Below are 19274 nucleotides of genomic sequence, written 5' to 3' on the forward strand. Positions count from 1 at the left end.
TGCCACTGTTGCTCAATTTCCCTAAAGGACCCCCTAAAAAAGCAGACCCTATCAAGGATACAAAATGTGATTTCTGTTCCTTTCTAATGTACATCTACCCATAAAATTTTGGGGGGACAAATCTGAAGGGGTCATGAATGTGGCTCTTGAGGACCGAACTTGGCCACCCCTGCTCTAATAGAAACCTAAAAACTGGCTTTTAAAAGACATTTAGCAGGCGTTAGCGTTCAATATGTTCAGTTTAGCCTTTTGAATGGCAGGGGTGACAACCAACCAATAATTACAGCCAACCTAATAATTACTTAAACAACTGCAAATTATAAAGAACACAATGCTCATATGGGCGAGGGTATTTTAGCATTGCGTTATATTTAACAGTTACATTGGAATACCTAATAGGGCACGGGTGGTGGCTTAAGTGGTTAGTGCGCTAGATTTCAGGGTGAAAGGTTCCCAGTTCAAACCCAACGTCCTGCCACATTTCTCCATGTAATGTGGAGTTGCATTAGGAAAAGCCAATTCAACATGCAGCTCCACCCCTTGGATCTGCTGTGGCGACCCCGAAGGACCTGACTGATTTGATTGGAATTCAACAGAATTGCTGGTGCGTAAGTACTTAAAAATACCAATAATTCAATACTGCTGATATTGTTTGGATTGTTTGTTTGAATTGCTGTTGTGCCCATTACATTTGTTCCCAAACCTGAAAGACCCAATGCTACTGGTGGAGGTAACCACTGCAACCACCCAGTAACTTTTAAGACCCAACATCTTCTGATGTGATGGTCTCATTTGACTGTCAGCCATGTGCTACCACATACAGTAAGGCACTGTTCAAAAAGAACAGCTGGTCCATTTTCTATGGGTCAGATATGATCACAATATCACCATTATGTGAATGCAGCCAAAGCATGTCTGATGCATTTTTGCTGTAAATGCCTCAACATTCTCAACCGAAATGTTAAAAAAAAGCACAAAAAAAAAAAAAAAAACAAAAAAAAAAACACACAACCTGTGCCAAATAGGACTAACATTTTAGCAAACAGAATGCCAGAATAAACACCAGGTTTTCACTTCTATTATAAGATTTGAATGCAGCACCTAATGCCCCCCTCCACAGCGTGTAAGCCAAACGATCACAAAAACATGCTGAGACAGCTTGCTGTTACAGTTTTTACCAAATGCTTACACCCAAAAAGCGAATGCTCAGACTAAAACTTCAAATCCATCACTTCTTGTAACAATAGCTAAAACACAATGTGACAATACCTTAAACCAGTGGTGTTCAAACTGTGAGGCACGCGCCTCCTGGAAGAGCGAGGGATGGGTATCATGAACTGGTTCATTTTGAGAATCATTAAGAAATTATTTGATCCACCGACATCAATAGCCTTTTTGCTTAACAATTCCCTTATCGGTCCTTCAGAGCTGCCGTTGTTTTTGAAGGTGTTTTATTGGGAAAATGATCATTTCTTGATGTTGATTGCAGACCCTGCAGTGGATCTGTAATGAACCGCATCTGTAACGGCTGTGCTTTGAAGCTTGAAACAATGAAGAAGTGCTCCGATCCACTGCTTCGGTGGTTCATTGCTTCGCTGCTTTTCAGAAGTGACAAGTCCGCTTCTTAACCCCTCTCAAAGCCATTTAACAATGTCAATCGTGAGTCACTTTTGCGCATATTAAAGTCACTAACTGGGACTCTTGTCTTGTTGCAGTCAAGAAACGAGAATAGTCCTCCGTTCCCTTGGCACAGCTCCAAACACTCCGTGGCTCTCTGCTGAGTCATGTTGGAGTCCGGTCAAAATAACTTCAAAATAAAACGCAGCTTTAAATAAAATGACACCTCAGTATGGCTAACATACTGATAGTTTTGTTTTACGCTTTTAATTCATTTTATTAGTAAACGGCGAGTGCCGTGGCCTCAACTTTATCTAAATTCTGGGTCTTTTAGTGAAGCTTAGAGCTATTGGCCGGCAATCACCTTAGTATTTCTTCTGTTTTTCTTGTTGATACTGGCAAATTATATGGTATTTCTTGTCTTTCTGGTGCCTGATTCTTTTTTCTCTCTGTTTAAGGTGCAGCTCCATCCAGAGATGGGAGTTGTATTTGTGCCATCCTGTCATGTGCACTAACAGTATTTCCTGTATATTCCTTTTGTGAACTGTTCTGTAATTTATGTCTGTAGCATGGTCCAAGCAGAGGGTCACCCCGTTGAGTCTGGTCTAAAATAAATTGAAATTGAATTGAAACCTCTTTCCAAACGTTGCAATACAGACAAGAAACTACAAACGACTAAAATGTTTTTTTTTTCCTCCCAAAATGAGACGTCCTGCGTTCTTTATGAATTAAATTGATGCTGACATGTAGCACAGCCAGCTGCAAGAGCTCAGCTCAGAGGTATGGTGTGAGATTAATGCCAATAATGTCTGAAAGGAAATGCTTTTGACAAAAACTACAGATTTTGTTTATTTCTATTTATGTCCAGAGTTTAAGAATCCAGTGACCAATTTCATACTTATTTACTTTAAGACTCAATAAAATGTTGTTGACATAGAAAACCTGTTAAGCCTACTTTTAGTACACAGAAAATTCACAAGAGGTATCAATAAGGGAATCGATGAGGAATCTGATCGATAAGCGGAATTAATAATGGTATTGATAAATAAAATCTTATCAATACCCATCCCTAATCGTGATTAGTCCGTGGAGTCCAAATCTCTACTGTTGGCCAAAATTATACTGTGTAATGGCTAAATCAGATATACCACAAAGGCCTAACTGTCCCTGTCAAATAAACAAACAAATAAATAAATATATTGGAAACTCCATCCGATTTTGGTGGAACAGGTAAATTCATAACAGAAAAATGAGAGTGACTTAGACACTTTTGATTGAGATATAATGCAAAATGTACACCTTTTCAATATTAAATTCAAAATCCTCCATAATCCAGATTAAACTCTGTCAGGCGATAGTGAGTGCCAGTCTACACCTCACTTCCAAATATGACAGTGATTGAGGCTCGTTTGATTAAGATAAAATATAAAACATACATTAAATGGGGTTTTCAATGTTAAATTTAAATGGCCACAAAATCTGTAATCTGGACCAGATCCAGATCAAATATTGTCAGTCAATAAAGGATACCATCCTCCATAACACTAATATATAAAAGAATTTTGATATTTTTGGACAGAAGTTATGAATCATTGAAAATTTGTTCAGTGTAAAAGATAGGGATTTCCCAGTTTTCCCTGACTTTGACCTTGCCTATCAGGATATGACTCTTCAGCAGAAATTCCATAATTATATATGGAAAATTGTGAGCTCCAGACTGTTCACAAACAAACCGGGGCAAAAGCTTAACCTCTGCCCAACTTAGCTGGTGGAGGAAAAAACTGCATTATTCACTGGTAACTGATGCATCAAACAAAGGTACGTTCAGGTGTTTTCCTACAGTATCAAGATATTTTCACTTTGAGGAGCAGCATGCACTGCTAGATTTTTACAGTGACAGTGACGAGACATCGAAAGCTATAACCAATCAGCTGCTGGCAAAACTTGAGACGCCTGGTTTAGATGTGCAAAAATGTCAGCATATGCAGCAAACAATTCCAGCTTTAGCTACGAAAAACAACAGTGTTTATCAGAAACTAAAACTAGCTCAAAATGATGTGCTTGCTGCAAACTGTTTAGCACACATTCTGCACAATGCCACAAGATATGTGGTTGGATCTGGACATTGAAAATGTTGTGTTAAAGGTGTATAGTCATTTCAGCATCTCAGCCTGCAGAACAGCACAGCTGAGAAAATTTTATGGGTTGGTGCAGGTGAATGAGTGCAACTTGTTGTGGCACGTCATCACAAGGTGGTTGTCTCTCCTGTCATCTATTGACTGAATGCTGAAGTACTGGAAGTGTTGTGTGGGCCGCTGAAGAGGAGGTACTGCTGGCCCACCACCACCAGAGGGCGCCCTGCCTGGAGTGCGGGCTCCAGGCATCGGAGGGCGCTGCCGCCTCACAGAAGCAGCCAGGGTGACAGCTGTCACCCATCACCTGAGACAGCTGATTCCAATCAACAGGGAGGTATATCAGCAGGACGGCATCTCCACCTCATTGCCGAGATATCGCCCTATCAAAGAGGTAACAACCTCCGCCCAGACGTGCTATTAATTACAGTTGTAATTCTTGTTGATTGTTTGTAGGGTAGCTGACTACTGGACAACTCTTGGATAAGTACTCACCTTCCTACATTCCTTTATTGTTGTTGACGAGAGGTGGAGGTGGAATCTCCACCCTCCGTGTTGCTGGGTGCAGCCGCACCCACACCTGACTGTTTCTGTTCCTTGCCAGCAGTACCGGATCTGACGAGCGGAGGCAGTGGCCACCTGGGAGTTCGGGACTTGGCGGCTCCAGTATTCCCGGGGTTCGGTGGCAGAGGAAATCGGGTTGGTTCCGGTTCGACTTGGACAGACGTCTCCTATCGTCGAGCCTGCCCACACGACACCGTTGTAATTGGACTCAATTTCAATATTGTAATCGGCTGTGTTTGTTGTGCCTGTTTCACAACAGTAAAAACAGTGTTATTTGACTCCTCCATTGTCCGTTCATTTGCGCCCCCTGTTGTGGGTCCGTGTTCCAACACTTTCACAACAGGAAGCCCCTGACGAGCTATTTTCAGAGCCTTGGTGATAAAGAATGCCCCAAGATTTTGTGGAAGTGATTTGCAGAGGATGGCACTGAAGTATCCGAAATGTTCATCCTCTTCCTCGTGGCCCAGTCACATGGCGATTCCTGAACGAAGGGAAAAAGTAAAAAAAAGTCACAATTCATTGAGAAAAGGTGGACGAAAGAGCTTTATCACCGATCAGCCTGTGAAGCAAGAGCACAAAAGGGACGAAAGAGGAACTTAACAAAACTGAAGCTACCTCAAGGCTTTAAACTAAATGCGCCTGGAGCCACAGCTGGAGCAGTGTGTGTCTGCATCTCTGATTTCCAGCACTCGGCCCTGAGACGCAGCTCATATCGCCTGAGTCCCGGAGAAGCTGCAAACAGAAGCTGTGGAGATCTGTGTGCACGTCGGTGGACCCACCTGCTTTGGTTCCTGGTCCAGTACAAAAGAGGGATCATCTCCATCATCAGAATCCTCACTGTCTGATGACACGCTGCGTGCTACATCTTGCTCCAATTACAAAAAAACAAGCAAACAAAAAAAAAAAAACCTCTGGTGTGCCGTGGTCACTGCTGTATCACTGTATTATGTTCTAAGCCATATATATTGATTTATAACAGAAAACTGTCAAAAAGGGGAATAAATATAAGTGTAAAGATGATTGAATATATCAGAGCAGTAAATTGATCAATCCATGTGAACGCCGCGCATTGACTCACATGTGCGGTTATTTCAACCAGCTGCAGCTGATCCACAATGTGAATTCTGACTTCCAGAACAGCTCTTTACATAATCTTTTGAATTATCTACCTGTTGCCACATGTACAGAAGGGCTGGGTTGTCATTCTTACACTCATATTGTTATATTTAATAAAAAATAAGAAGCAGCTGCTGCTGCATTCAAGTAAATGGACTACATTCATATAGCACTTTTCCATCTGCGTCAGACGCTCAAAGCGCTTTACAATTATGCCTCACATTCACCCCGATGTCAGGGTGCTGCCACACAAGGCGCTCACTACACACCGGGAAAGGCCTTGCCCAAAGGCCCTTAGTCAGGCGGGGATTTGAAGCCATGATCTTCTGGACTCAAGCCCAACACCTTAACCACTAGACCATCACCTCCCCTACCTTCGGACCGTTGGAAATTACACAACTTTTTTGTTGTTTCAAATTCAGCAGTTGCTTGTGGCAAAATAATTACTTGTATCCACACAAAAGATTATTTCTGGCCTATATAAGGTGCGTGAGCCCATTGAAGCTACCCAGATAAAAGACATCCAGATAAAAACATCCAAGCAAACAGGCTGAGTTTGCCCTGTAATTTCTGATGGTACATGAACGCAGCAATAGCCTCAGTGCTCACAAACTGGCTTCTGCATGGTGTGAAAACATTCAGCGGGTCGAGCGAAGTCAAACTAAACAATAACGTTACAAAAACTATACATACAAACGATTAAAAAAATGTCAAGAACGACAGCAAAACGAAGCATGGACGAAATGAGGTTTTCGTTGCCCTTCGTTCAAATTTTTCAACAGTTGAAAAATCCTGACGAAGTGCCAGCTGCAAGAACGAAGCTGCGCGAAGGTTAAACAATGCCAACTCAAGTCAACGAAAGTCCAGATTTCTTGTTTCGTTAGGGCTTCGTTGCCCTTCATTAAGTGCCGTGTGACTGGGCCATCAGTCACATTCTGATGGTGTTCTCAGACAGACTGCATCGAAGCACTGGAGGCCTAATCTTTCAGCATAACATCTGTATTTAAAGTGATGACTGAACTGAAAGGGGAACTTGAGAGGAGGCTGAAGGACAAATTTTTTTGGCTTTGCCATGAACAACAAACTTAAACAGCCAAGTCCTGAGCTGGCAAAGAAATGTGATGATTTCATTCTGTTCTATGAAAGAGTAAAAGAATACATGAGTGAAAGGTATGACTTCTCTGAGAACAGCATTCACAGCAAAGTGTCAAAGCTCAGCTTCAAAACTGTTGTGTCTTATGAACAGCACAGTGATGCAGTCCAGGCCTGCAAACTGAAGGGCATTGATATGGATGGACTCTGAGGAATATAGCATGGTGGAAACTATTGTCAGCTCTTCAGAAATGGATGGTTGACACAGTGAAGAGTGGTATCTGAAGCTGTTTTCCAAAGCAGATATCCCACTTGTGAACCTGAGGAATGTCATCTTCACCATCCCATGCAGCAACTCACATACAGAACATGTCTTCTTAATGATGACCTCAGCATGGACAAATGAGAGAATTCACCTGGATGTGGACAGCGTCAAGGCAGAGTTGCAAATCTGTGTGAACGTCACATTTGAGTGCACAGGCATGTACCATAAATTCCTTGCACACAAAAAAACTCTTGGAAGCAGCCAAGAAAGGCTTAAAAATAGACATGCACTTCTTTGGTGAGTACACCAAAGTAATATTATGTTATGGGTTTGATGTTATTTTTCAGTTTTTATCCTGATTTTGTTCAGTTTTGAAAAATGCCCTCCTTTTTGGTGTTATGGGAATGGCCAACCAAAATGATTTGCGGCCACGGTTAGGGCCATACTAAAATACAAAATGGACAAACTGGGGTGAAATGGAGCCTAATAACCACAAAATGGGGTAAAAAGTAACAAAATGGAGCAGACTGACTCCAAATATTAAATATGATTTTTACTATATTTTGTATTTCTGAATGATTGATGAAAATAAAATGGTAAATGAACTGCATTTATATAGCACTTTTCCATCTGCATCAGATGCTCAAAGCTCTTGACAATTATGCCTCACATTCACCCCGATGTCAGGGTGCTGCCATACAGGGCGCTCACTACACACTGGGAGCAATAGGGGATTAAAGGCCTTGCCAAGGGGCCCTTAGTCATTTTCCAGTAAGGTGGGGATTTGAACCCATGATCTTCTGGACTCAAGCTCAACACCTTAACCACTAGATCATCACCTCCCCTAATAAAAATAAAATCTAAGAAATATTCAGTGACTTGGAAATGTTCATGTATTCATCCTCTGACATTTCTCAAGAAAACTTCTGCTGTTGTCGTTGTTGTTGTATATTCGGCTGCTCCCGTTTTTTTTTTTGTTTTTGTTTTTTTTTCGGGATCACCATAGCACATGCCCTTCCTGATGCAACTCCGGTGTTACCTGGAAAAACACACACACAGCTGCTGGTGTTCTGAAGAGGTCTCCCATCCAAGTACTAACCAGGCCCTAACCCTAACCCCACACTGCTTAATTCTGATGAAGGTGGGCGTATCGATCCTAATATTGATAATATCTATACCAACGCCGGTATTGATATTGAACAATCCTCGTATAAAAAGATCGATACTCAAGCTTTTTTTCTCTCCCACACGCACTGAATGTTGCGCACGCAGACAGGGGCATAGCACCAAATTCTGGGCCCTAGGTACAAGCCATATTGAAGACCCCCCCCCTCCCCCCCACACACACACTGTTATGTTCTTTTTTATTAACGCAAACACCAAATTTCTAATGCGTAGTCAAACCAGGTCTAAATCATGTATACCTTAGATCACACCAGGGGGAGTCAGAACCCTTTTTAAAGCTGGGGGAGCAATATTGAGTTTGGGGGTCTGGGGGACCAAATTGCACCATTTTCTAGTAAATGGTGCAATTTGGTGCATTCGGGTGACGGTGGTAGAAGTCGGCCAGGAGGGCCGGATCCAGGATGAAGCTCCTCTTCACCCAGGAGCGTTCTTCAGGTCCATATCCCTCCCAGTCCACCAAGTACTGGAACCCCCGGCCCATCCGACGGACGTCCAGGAGCCGGCGCACCGTCCAAGCCGGCTCCCCGTCGATGATCCGAGCAGGAGGCGGCGCCGGTCCGGGAGCACAGAGGGGTGATGTGTGGTGAGGCTTGATGCGTGACACATGAAAAACCGGATGGATCCGCAGTGAAGCTGGGAGTTGGAGCTTCACTGCGGCAGGACTGAGGACTTTGAGGATCTTGAATGGTCCGATATATCTGTCCTGAAGTTTCGGGGAGTCCACCTGGAAGGGGATGTCCTTTGTGGAAAGCCACACCTCCTGCCCGGGCTGGTAAGCAGGGGCCGGGGATCGCCGGCGGTCTGCATGGGTCTTCGCCCTCGTCCGGGCCTTCAACAAGGCAGAACGGGCGGAGTGCCACACCCGACGGCACTTCCGCAGGTGGGCCTGGACCGAGGGCACACCGACCTCTCCCTCCACCACGGGAAACAACGGGGGCTGATACCCCAAACACACCTCAAATGGGGAGAGGCCGGTGGCAGAGGACACCTGGCTGTTATGCGCATACTCGATCCAGGCCAGATGTTTACTCCAGGCCGTTGGGTGTGCGGACGTCACACAGCATAGAGCTTGCTCCAATTCCTGATTGGCCCATTCTGCCTGTCCATTGGTCTGCGGATGATACCCGGACGAGAGGCTCACAGTAGCCCCCAGTTCCCGGCAGAAGCTCTTCCAGACGTGTGAGGAGAACTGGGGACCACGATCTGAGATGATGTCAGTGGGTATCCCATGCAGACGGACGACGTGGTGGACCAGGAGGTCTGCTGTCTCCTGGGCTGTTGGGAGCTTCGGGAGGGCCACGAAGTGGGCCGCCTTGGAGAATCGGTCCACTATCGTGAAGATGGTGGTGTTGCCCTGGGACGGCGGGAGGCCCGTGACGAAATCCAGGCCGATGTGGGACCAGGGGCGATGAGGCACAGGTAATGGCTGGAGAAGTCCTTGGGACCTTTTATGGCCTGCCTTGCCCCTGGCACAGGTGGTGCAGGCCTGGATGTACTCCCGGACGTCGGCCTCCATAGACGCCCACCAGAAGTGCTGCCGGACAACTGCCACGGTCCTTCGCACCCCTGGATGACAGGAGAGCTTGGAACCGTGACAGAAGTCCAAGACTGCAGCTCTGGCCTCTGGTGGGATGTACAACCGGTTCTTCGGACCTGTTCCTGGGTCCGGGCTCCGTGCCAGGGCCTCCCGGATGATCTTCTCCACGTCCCAGGTGAGGGTGGCCACGATAGTGGACTCAGGCAGGATGGGCTACGGTGTATCTGACAGTGCAGTCTTGACCTCCTCTTCATGTACCCGGGACAAGGCATCCGACCTCTGGTTCTTGGTCCCGGGGCGATAGGTGATCCGGAAGTCAAAACACCCGAAGAACAGTGACCAGTGGGCTTGCCTGGGGTTCAGCCGCTTGGCGGTCCTGATATACTCCAGGTTCCGATGGTCAGTGAAAACCGTGAACGGCACAGACGCTCCCTCCAACAGGTGTCTCCACTCCTCAAGAGCCTCTTTCACCGCAAGGAGTTCTCGATTGCCGACGTCATAGTTCCGTTCAGCCGGGGTCAACCTGCGTGAAAAGTAGGCACACGGGTGAAGAACCTTATCGGTCTCTCCGCTCTGGGATAGCACGTCCTATCCCTGAGTCAGAGGCGTCCACTTCAACCACGAACTGGAGGCTAGGGTCGGGCTGCACCAAAACTGGCGCAGTAGAGAACCGTCGTTTCAACTCCTTAAACGCGGCTTCGCACCGATCCGACCAGGTGAAGGGGACTTTTGGAGAGGTCAGGGCTGTCAGGGGGCTAACTACCTGACTGTAGCCCTTAATGAACCTCCTATAGAAATTAGCGAAGTCGAGGAACTGTTGCAGCTTCCTACGGCTTGTTGGTTGGGGCCAATCTCTCACCGCCGCAACCTTGGCAGGATCAGGGGCGACGGAGTTAGAGGAGATGATAAACCCCAGGAAGGACAAAGACGTGTGGTGAAACTCGCACTTCTCGCCCTTCACAAACAGTCGGTTCTCTAATAACCGCTGCAGGACCTGACGTACATGCTGGACATGGGTCTCAGGATCCGGAGAAAAGATGAGAATATCGTCCAGATATACAAAGATGAATCGGTGCAGGAAGTCCCGCAAGACATCGTTAACCAAGGCTTGGAACGTCGCGGGGGCGTTGGTGAGGCCGAACGGCATGACCAGGTACTCAAAGTGACCTAATGGGGTGTTAAATGCCGTCTTCCATTCGTCTCCCTTCCGGATCCGAACCAGGTGATACGCATTTCTAAGATCCAGCTTAGTAAAGATTTTGGCTCCATGCAGGGGGGTGAACATGGAATCCAACAATGGCAACGGGTATCGGTTGCGAACCGTTATCTCATTCAGCCCCCTGTAATCAATGCATGGACGGAGTCCGCCATCTTTCTTACCCACAAAAAAGAAACCTGCCGCCATCGGGGAGGTGGAGTTCCGGATCAGCCCGGCAGCTAATGAGTCCTGGATGTAGGTCTCCATTGATTCGCGCTCAGGTCGTGAGAGGTTGTACAGCCTGCTGGACGGGAACTCAGCGCCTGGAACCAAATCAATGGCACAATTGTACGGACGGTGCGGGGGAAGGGTGAGCGCCAGATCCTTGCTGAAGACGTCAGCAAGATCATGGTACTCAACCGGCACTGCCGTCAGATTGGGAGGGACTTTGACCTCCTCCTTAGCCTGTAAACCGGGAGGAACCGAGGATCCTAAACACACCCGATGGCAGGTTTCGCTCCACTGAACCACCACCCCAGACGGCCAATCAATCCGGGGATTGTGCTTCAACATCCATGGGATGCCCAAAATCACGCGGGAGGTAGAAGGAGTTACAAAAAACTCAATCTCCTCCCGATGGTTTCCAGACACCACCAGAGTTACTGGTTGTGTCTTGTGTGTGATTAAAGGGAGGAGGGTGCCATCTAGTGCCCGCACCTGCAATGGCGAAGGAAGCGCCACCAGAGGGAGCCCTACCTCCCTTGCCCATCTGCTGTCTAGCAAATTCCCTTCTGACCCCGTGTCCACCAGTGCTGGGGCTTGAAGGGTTAAATCCCCGCTCAGGATTGTAACTGGGAGTCGTGTGGCAATCTGTGTGTGTCTCACGTGAATGTTTTGACCCCCCCTTAGCCCAGTCTCTGAGGGCGGTTGTTGTTGTGGCCGTTTGGGGCAGTTTTTCTGTGTGTGCTCCTTTGAGCTGCAGAGAAAACACTCCCCGCGGATCAGCCTCCTCATTTTGGCCCTGTGCGTTTCCCTAACAACGTCAGCAGGGGGAGCTGTTGCTGTTGATCTGGATCTCCTGGTCCCCACACAGACCAGTTTTCTGGGGTCCCTCCTCTGTGTCCTCACACTGATCCATCGCAGAGTCCACACCTTCACACAAACACAACATGCTGTCACACAGGATTCCCAACATTCCACTGTGTCACATGATAAAACTCATCACTGCTGCATCTCAGCTGCAGATTGGTTTTGTTTAGTTTTTGTTATTACAGTGTGATTATGTATAAAATTTGTTGTGGTTGCATCATTCATGGTACATCCAGGAAGTTTCAGTGGAAAATGCAGAAACATTTTTTTTTTTTTTAACTCAGTGGTTTGGAAATATACAACAATGAGGTAATTGGTGTCATAACTGCACCTCCAGGAAGATTTATGGGCAGGTGTGGGTGGTACACCGGTGCCAGAGTTATCAACGCTGTGATAGTGCATCACCATAAGGATTACATCAACATGATGGGAAATCTGTTTCCCCCCTGGAATCATGCAGATTCCCACCGGGCAAGAATTGTTAAAAATAGCAGATAAAATAATGACTGATATCTCAAATATTCATGAATTTGGAGTTCAGTGATTACAGTGTGACTGTGATCAGCACTGCAGAGCTGAGGCTGATGATCACAGCCGGACACGGAGGTGGTCTGTGCACACAGAAATCATGTTTATTTTTCCATATGCGGAGCACCACATGAATCAAAACATTGATCCTGCATGATCCTCACTGTGCAGGATCACACTGACTTTATTCAAAGAAGGAAAGACTTTTAATAACTTTATTATGTTGTTCACAGATGCAGTCTGCCATCCCCACAGGTTCTGAATACCTCCAGGGCCCTGAGGCGAGCAAGGAAGATTGTGGTCAATCCCTTCCACCCAGGACACAGACTTTTAGTCACCCTGCCTCAACACACAAAAACAGCTTCTTTCCTTCCACAGCTGGACTCATAAATAATGTCAGAGTCCCCGACTTAATCTGCCTCCGTCCCTCAGGACCATAAAGTACAGACTGGAAGGTTCTGTACATCTGTCCACCACTCACCTGTTTTGACACTGTCCCATTCCATTATGTTATATTCATTTAACAGTGAATATAGTTTTGCCTATTTGACTCTTTCACTTCTTACAGAAGTGTTTTTTCTTTCCTTTTCTTATTGTTTATGCACAAATATCATCAGATCAAATTCCTTGTATGTGCAAACTTACTTTGCAATAAATTTTATTCTGATTCTGATGTAAATTGCTCAATATATCAGACAGATATTCTTTATCAATAAGTGTTTAGTCATTAAAAGAGAATTTTTTTTCACAAAAATGAGAAGATTGTTTATTCACATTTTTTTTCTTAAATCCTGTAACCTAAAGTGAGGAACAGATTTAAAAAACCTGATGTCCCTGACAAACATATGAAATCAGTAAGAAACAACATCCAACAGTCACAAGAACAGCAACGGAGCAACAACGCTGTTTGCATTTGTTTGTAACAGGAGACACACACGTCAGTAGCTGCTCAGCAAGTTAATCCTGTTAAACTAAACACCTTCATGTGCCACAACATGATCACTGCCCCCAAACCCACAGCAATTCTGACTTTCACTTTGACTTCTATGTCATTGTAGACAGTATGAACCAAAGATATTTCATGTTTCGAGTGAACAACTTTAATATACATCCATTCCTGCATTTAAGGCCTATAACACATTCCAAACAGTTGGAACAGGGGCTCTATAAGGATAATAATGATGCACAAAAAAAAAAAAAACACCTCAGAGAAAAAGTTTGAGAAATGCCAGTGGTGCACCTTTTGCACATCATGAAGATCATCATGAAAGTAGCTGGGGCACATGTACACTTGGACAAGTAGCAACACAGCACAAGCAACAGGTGAAGGCAGCAGGATGGGGAAAGACATCATAAGCATCAGTGGAACACTTTGGACCAAGTGAACGGGAAGTACAACTTGCAGCTGGAGAAACCTTTATTTAAATATTTTATATTTTAAATATTTATTTAATGAACCTTTATTTACTCTCAAAGAGACAATGGCAGCCACAGAGAAGAAGTGACTGATGTCAGAAAGAGCAGCAGGAGCTTGAATAAAATGAACCCCAATAAACAAGAGAGGAACTCAAGCAAGATACTTTTGCAAGCACATGAAGTAAATATTTACACACCCAAAGAGGATGTAGGTGAACACGTCAAAAATTAATTCTGCACAACACAATCCTGTGGTCTGAGGTTAAAACTGGGATTATGAAAGAGGAGATATGGTGTGGGATTACTGAATGACAATGGAGAAAATCTTAGCAAGATGGCAAAATGAATGAATGAATGAATTATTTGGCTCTGTATGCACCACTCTGCATTTAATCATTAGTGATTGATCTCTGCTCTCTTCCACAGCATGTCTTTTTCCTGGTTCTCTCCCTCAGCCCCAACCAGTCCCAGCAGAAGACTGCCCCTCCCTGAGCCTGGTTCTGCTGGAGGTTTCTTCCTGTTAAAAGGGAGTTTTTCCTTCCCACTGTCGCCAAGTGCTTGCTTACAGGGGGTCGTTTTGACCGTTGGGGCTTTTCTGTAATTATTGTATGGCTTTTGCCTTACAATATAATGCGCCTTGGGGCAACTGTTTGTTGTGATTTGGCGCTATATAAATAAAATTGATTTGATTTGATTGGATTTGAATGAGGTCATAATAACAGGAACGCAGATCCCAAAAAAAGACAGAAAGGAAGGTGAAGAACCAGACAGATGTTCAAAATGGAAAACTGTTCAGAAATTCAGTGAAAGGCACAATAGTCCACAGATCCACAGACATCATCAGGGATCACTATCTTGTATGTACAATGATCAAGCTGAGACTGAGGAAGCTGCCAAAGAAAAAGAAAAATGAGAGTCTGGTAGGTTCCAGGGTAGGTGATGATCTAGTGGTTAAGGTGTTGAGCTTGAGTCCAGAAGATCATGGGTTCAAATACCCGCCTGACTGGAAAATCATTAAGGGCCCTTGGACAAGGCCTTTAATCCCATATTGCTCCCGGTGTGTGGTGAGCGCCTTGTATGGCAGCACACTGACATTGGGGTAATGTGAGGCATAATTGTAAAGCACTTTGAGCGTTTGATGCAGATGGAAAAGCGCTATATAAATGCAGTCCATTTACCGTTTATATAAATGCAGTCCATTTATAGATAAACATGAACATGCCACTCAACAAAGTCTGCTGCCAAACTGGTGTCTAAACACTCTTTGTCAACCAGAAAAACGTCACAGGTGCTTCAAAGTCTGGCTGAAGATGGAGTTAGTGTCCCAACACCATCACAGTCTGCTGTCTGGCGTCAAACAATCAGAGATGAAGTACCGCCTCATGGAACTGATCTCTGAAAAGAAATTTTGTTTGCATTTTGATGGTAAGAAAATTGACAATAAGGAGTACCATGTTGTGTACTTGAAAAATGATAGAAGAACATTAGAACTTGGCATTTTGGCTTGTGACAGTAGAACCACTGCAGACATCTATATACCACTACAGGACCTGCTTGATGAGTACAATGCATGGAACAGTATTCAGATGATAATCTCTGACACAACAGCAGTCAATACTGGTCACAAAATTTGTGTTGTAGCCAGGCTTCAGAGAACATTTCGACACAAGGGATTCGATGAACCTCAATACATCGGCTGCCAGCACCACATTCTTGATCGTGTTCTGCGACATGTGTTGGACTTCTTTTTTCCTATATGGTCACGGTCACCTAACATTAACTAAGAGTTTATTGATGAGATTTTGGAACAGTATGATGATTTGCAAAATGCACACATGGGCACAGAAGTGATACCAGAATATGAGAACCTTGGCTGCAGAGACGATTTTAAATTCCTTTTTGAGCTTTGTGAAGCATACAAGTTTTACAAAATGGAGGAAAAATGGTCTCGCATCTAATGGCACAAGCTGCCAACACTTCACAGTGCCAGGTGGAACTCAAGAGGAATTTTAGCACTTACTGCATTTTTCCTTCTTGCAAAGTGACGAGAACAGCTGAGGGTAACTTGCGATTTCATTGCAACTACATGGTCGCGGGCCTGGTTTTCTAACAGATTATGAAGTCCTGCTGTCATCAATATCCAAACGTAAGTGTCCCAAAACTGTGAAATGCTTCTCTACTCATAGTAGCTGAGAGAGTTGTAAGGTTGATGGAGGAGGTTTGTTGCAAAACAGACAAATAACTTAACAGCAAATTTATTAACACTAATACACAAATCTGAAACACTAGTAAAAACACGACAAATGCTATATGTACTCATTTTCATGTATTCCTCATGTGTATTGTATGCAAAACTGACATGTTATAATAAAGAGTGTTTGAGCTGCTAGGTGTTTTAATGTGAAATAAGAGAGAAAACTAAGACACAACCTGTCACATCAAAGGCTTTAGTTTGATGGATGACATTACAGCCAATCAGAATCGACTATGTCACTAAGCCCCACCCCTAACCCTCCCCTAATCCCGCCCCCATGATGTCACAGCCAATCAGAATTGACTACATGTCAAGGATTTTATATAGTTCATGCTTATATTATCATTTATTTCCTTTTATGACTACATGTACTTTTCCTCTTTGTGAGAAGAGGATGATTTAAAAAGAAAGACTTGTCTGCATTCTTCATGATTAAGCAAACTGTTTTTCATTTTGCATAAGTGCCTTATCCTGTTTTTGAATGGAAGGTTCCAGCCGCTACCTTGCTTTGCTATCTCCCCCATGCAGACATGACTCATGTGTAACCTCTTCCTGACTGTCCTTGTTTGTTTTTTCTCATGTTGGTGAACTAAATAAAAAGCCGAGCCAGAGGAGGAGATTTTAGGAGAGCTTTGGAGCTGAGCACTTACAAGCTGCTACTGCCCGCTTCTACTCTCCTCCTCTGCGCAGAGCATAAAAGATATATTTGCCTCTCTCTGACTGGTTTCTTTACAGTGTCTGTGCCTCTCATTTCTTTAAAACAGGGTGCAGACCCAACAGTTTTTTCCTGGCGCCCAACGTGGGGCATCGACAGATCTTCTCAAGCGAACGGAGGGAGACGCACCGCTGACAGCGCGCACTGAAGAAAGTCCTGAGGAGTTAATTCTCCATCGGGCCGGTGACCATAGACGTCCACCTCCGCTCACCATAGTAGATTGACGACGTCTCCGAACCAAATGAGAGGCGCAACAAATTAACGTAAGTAATTACTGCCTGCCTGTGAGGATAAAATAACGTTAACATGGATAATAAAGTGCAGGGGAGGGAGTTAGAGTCTCCGGTCCTGCCGGCACATTTGGTGGAGGGGTTCGAGTCCCCATCCGGAATAAAGTGCGGAGGAGGGAGTTAGAGTCTCCGGTCCTGCCGGCACATTTGGCGGAGGGGTTCGAGTCCCCATCCGGCTAAGAAATACAGGAGGAGTAAAAATAAAATTCAGGAGAAGCAGTTAGAGAGACGTGAATTAATTGAATATTCCAAAAGTGAAACTAAGTGTGTTTGTGGTATGAATGTGAGAGAATGGGACTGTGAGTGACTGAAGCACGGACAGCTTGATATCCCATTCTATCAGGGGACAAAAGTGAAGCTGTCATCTGCAAAGTAGATCATTTTAAGTCCATACGCACCACACTCACATATTCCCGAAGAGTCTGCAAAGAGGGGGATTCCAAGGAAGGTCCGCCCCACGGGGTAGAAGCTTGACCTGAACTTTGCAGAGTGAAGGGAAATAGGTGACCAACATGGGAAACACATGCACATAAAATAAGCCCCTATTTCAGGGCGACGAAAAATACGTGCACAAACACAATCCGGAAAATCTGAAGTACATAACTAAATGGAATTATGACTGTAATACTGTAGATAACTCCATCTATCGGAGTTGAGACAAACTGAACAATTACTGGAGGAAGGTCTGACGACCTGTGAAAACAAAGAACATGTAGTAATGATGTCACCAAAAGATCTACACATAACTATGCTATTCACTCCACAAAAGGATGAAAGGTATGCAGCAGGATTTCTAAAAATTCCATCAGAATTACAGACAGTAGCACACCTATACACAGACAGAAAAACCACCTCTGTGTGTAGTGTAGTGCTGACCCAAAGTGCAGACAAATGGTACAGAGGAAATCCTGAGGCTGTGCCGCATATTTCACTGACAAGGGCAGACACTCAGTCCTGGAAGGACCTTGGAGGAATTGCTAAAATAGCTGAGGAAGCAACTGATTGGCACAAAGCAGATGCAATGTCGGTGTGGGATTTCAGTCCATCCACAGGCTTGTATCGGAAATACATGTTTGTAAGTGCTTGGACGACACCGGTGATACATGAATTAGATCTGGACGATTGAAATTTAACAACATCTGTGTTGTTGACACAGGAAGATGAGACTTTATTGGCCAAACTGCCTCCTCATCTCTGGGTGAATGCACCCACAGATGTAGGACTGTTGAAAAACATTCCGCCAGTCAAAATGAAGCCACGATCTGATTGGAGACCACGGATCAAACAATATCCGTTAAAACCTGAAGCAGAAAAAGGAATTGAACTGGTTATTGCAGAATTACTTGAAGCAGGAGTCATCAGGGAATGTTTAGATGCATCCTGTAACACTTCAATATATCCTGTGAAAAAAGATTCCCTCAAGGTTTTGCTGACAGTCCGACCATTTTTACACAAGCAATAAATTGTTGCTTATCTTCATTTACTCCACCAGAAGATTCACAAATCTTGGTGTATGTAGATGACATTTTGGTGGCAGGAAAGACAAAAGACAGCTGTACAAAATGTACCATGATGCTTTTGCAACATATGGCAGACACACAGAAACAGCAATTACCTCGACCAGATTTAACAGACGAACCATTTACAGATGGACTACATTACTTTGTGGATGGCTCATGTTTCAAGGATCACAAAGGACAGACATTAACAGGCTATGTTGTTGTTCAATTACCAAATACTGTTATTGAAGCAAAACAGATTGATCATTTTAAATCACCCCAAGCTGCAGAACTCATTGCATTAACCAGAGCTTGTATCTTGGCTAAAGGACAGAAACTGACAGTCTATACAGATAGCCAATATGCATTTTCAACAATTTGGTTCTTTGCAAAACAATGGCAACAAAGAGGTATGATATCCTCTACAGGGAAACCAGTGACGCATGCAGGCTTACTCACAAATTTGCTAGAAGCAGTGACATTACCATCACACCTGGCATTATGTAAATGCGCAGCCCACACCAGAGGCACAGATTTTGTCTCCAGAGGAAACTGTCTCGCAGACAAAATAGCAAAAGAAGCAGCAGCTGGTCGATATGGCACTTCTTCTATTTACACAGCTCAGACAGACAATGAACCATTAATAGACTCTGACCTTTTATTGGATATGCAAAAACAAGCATCAACACAGGAACAAAATCTGTGGTTGAAAAATGGTGCAACCCCAAACCCCAAAGGACTTTATTGTGTACATAACAAACCCATCCTACCCAAAAG

This window comes from Thalassophryne amazonica, chromosome 12, assembly GCF_902500255.1.
Source record: "Thalassophryne amazonica chromosome 12, fThaAma1.1, whole genome shotgun sequence".
NCBI lineage: Eukaryota > Metazoa > Chordata > Actinopteri > Batrachoidiformes > Batrachoididae > Thalassophryne > Thalassophryne amazonica.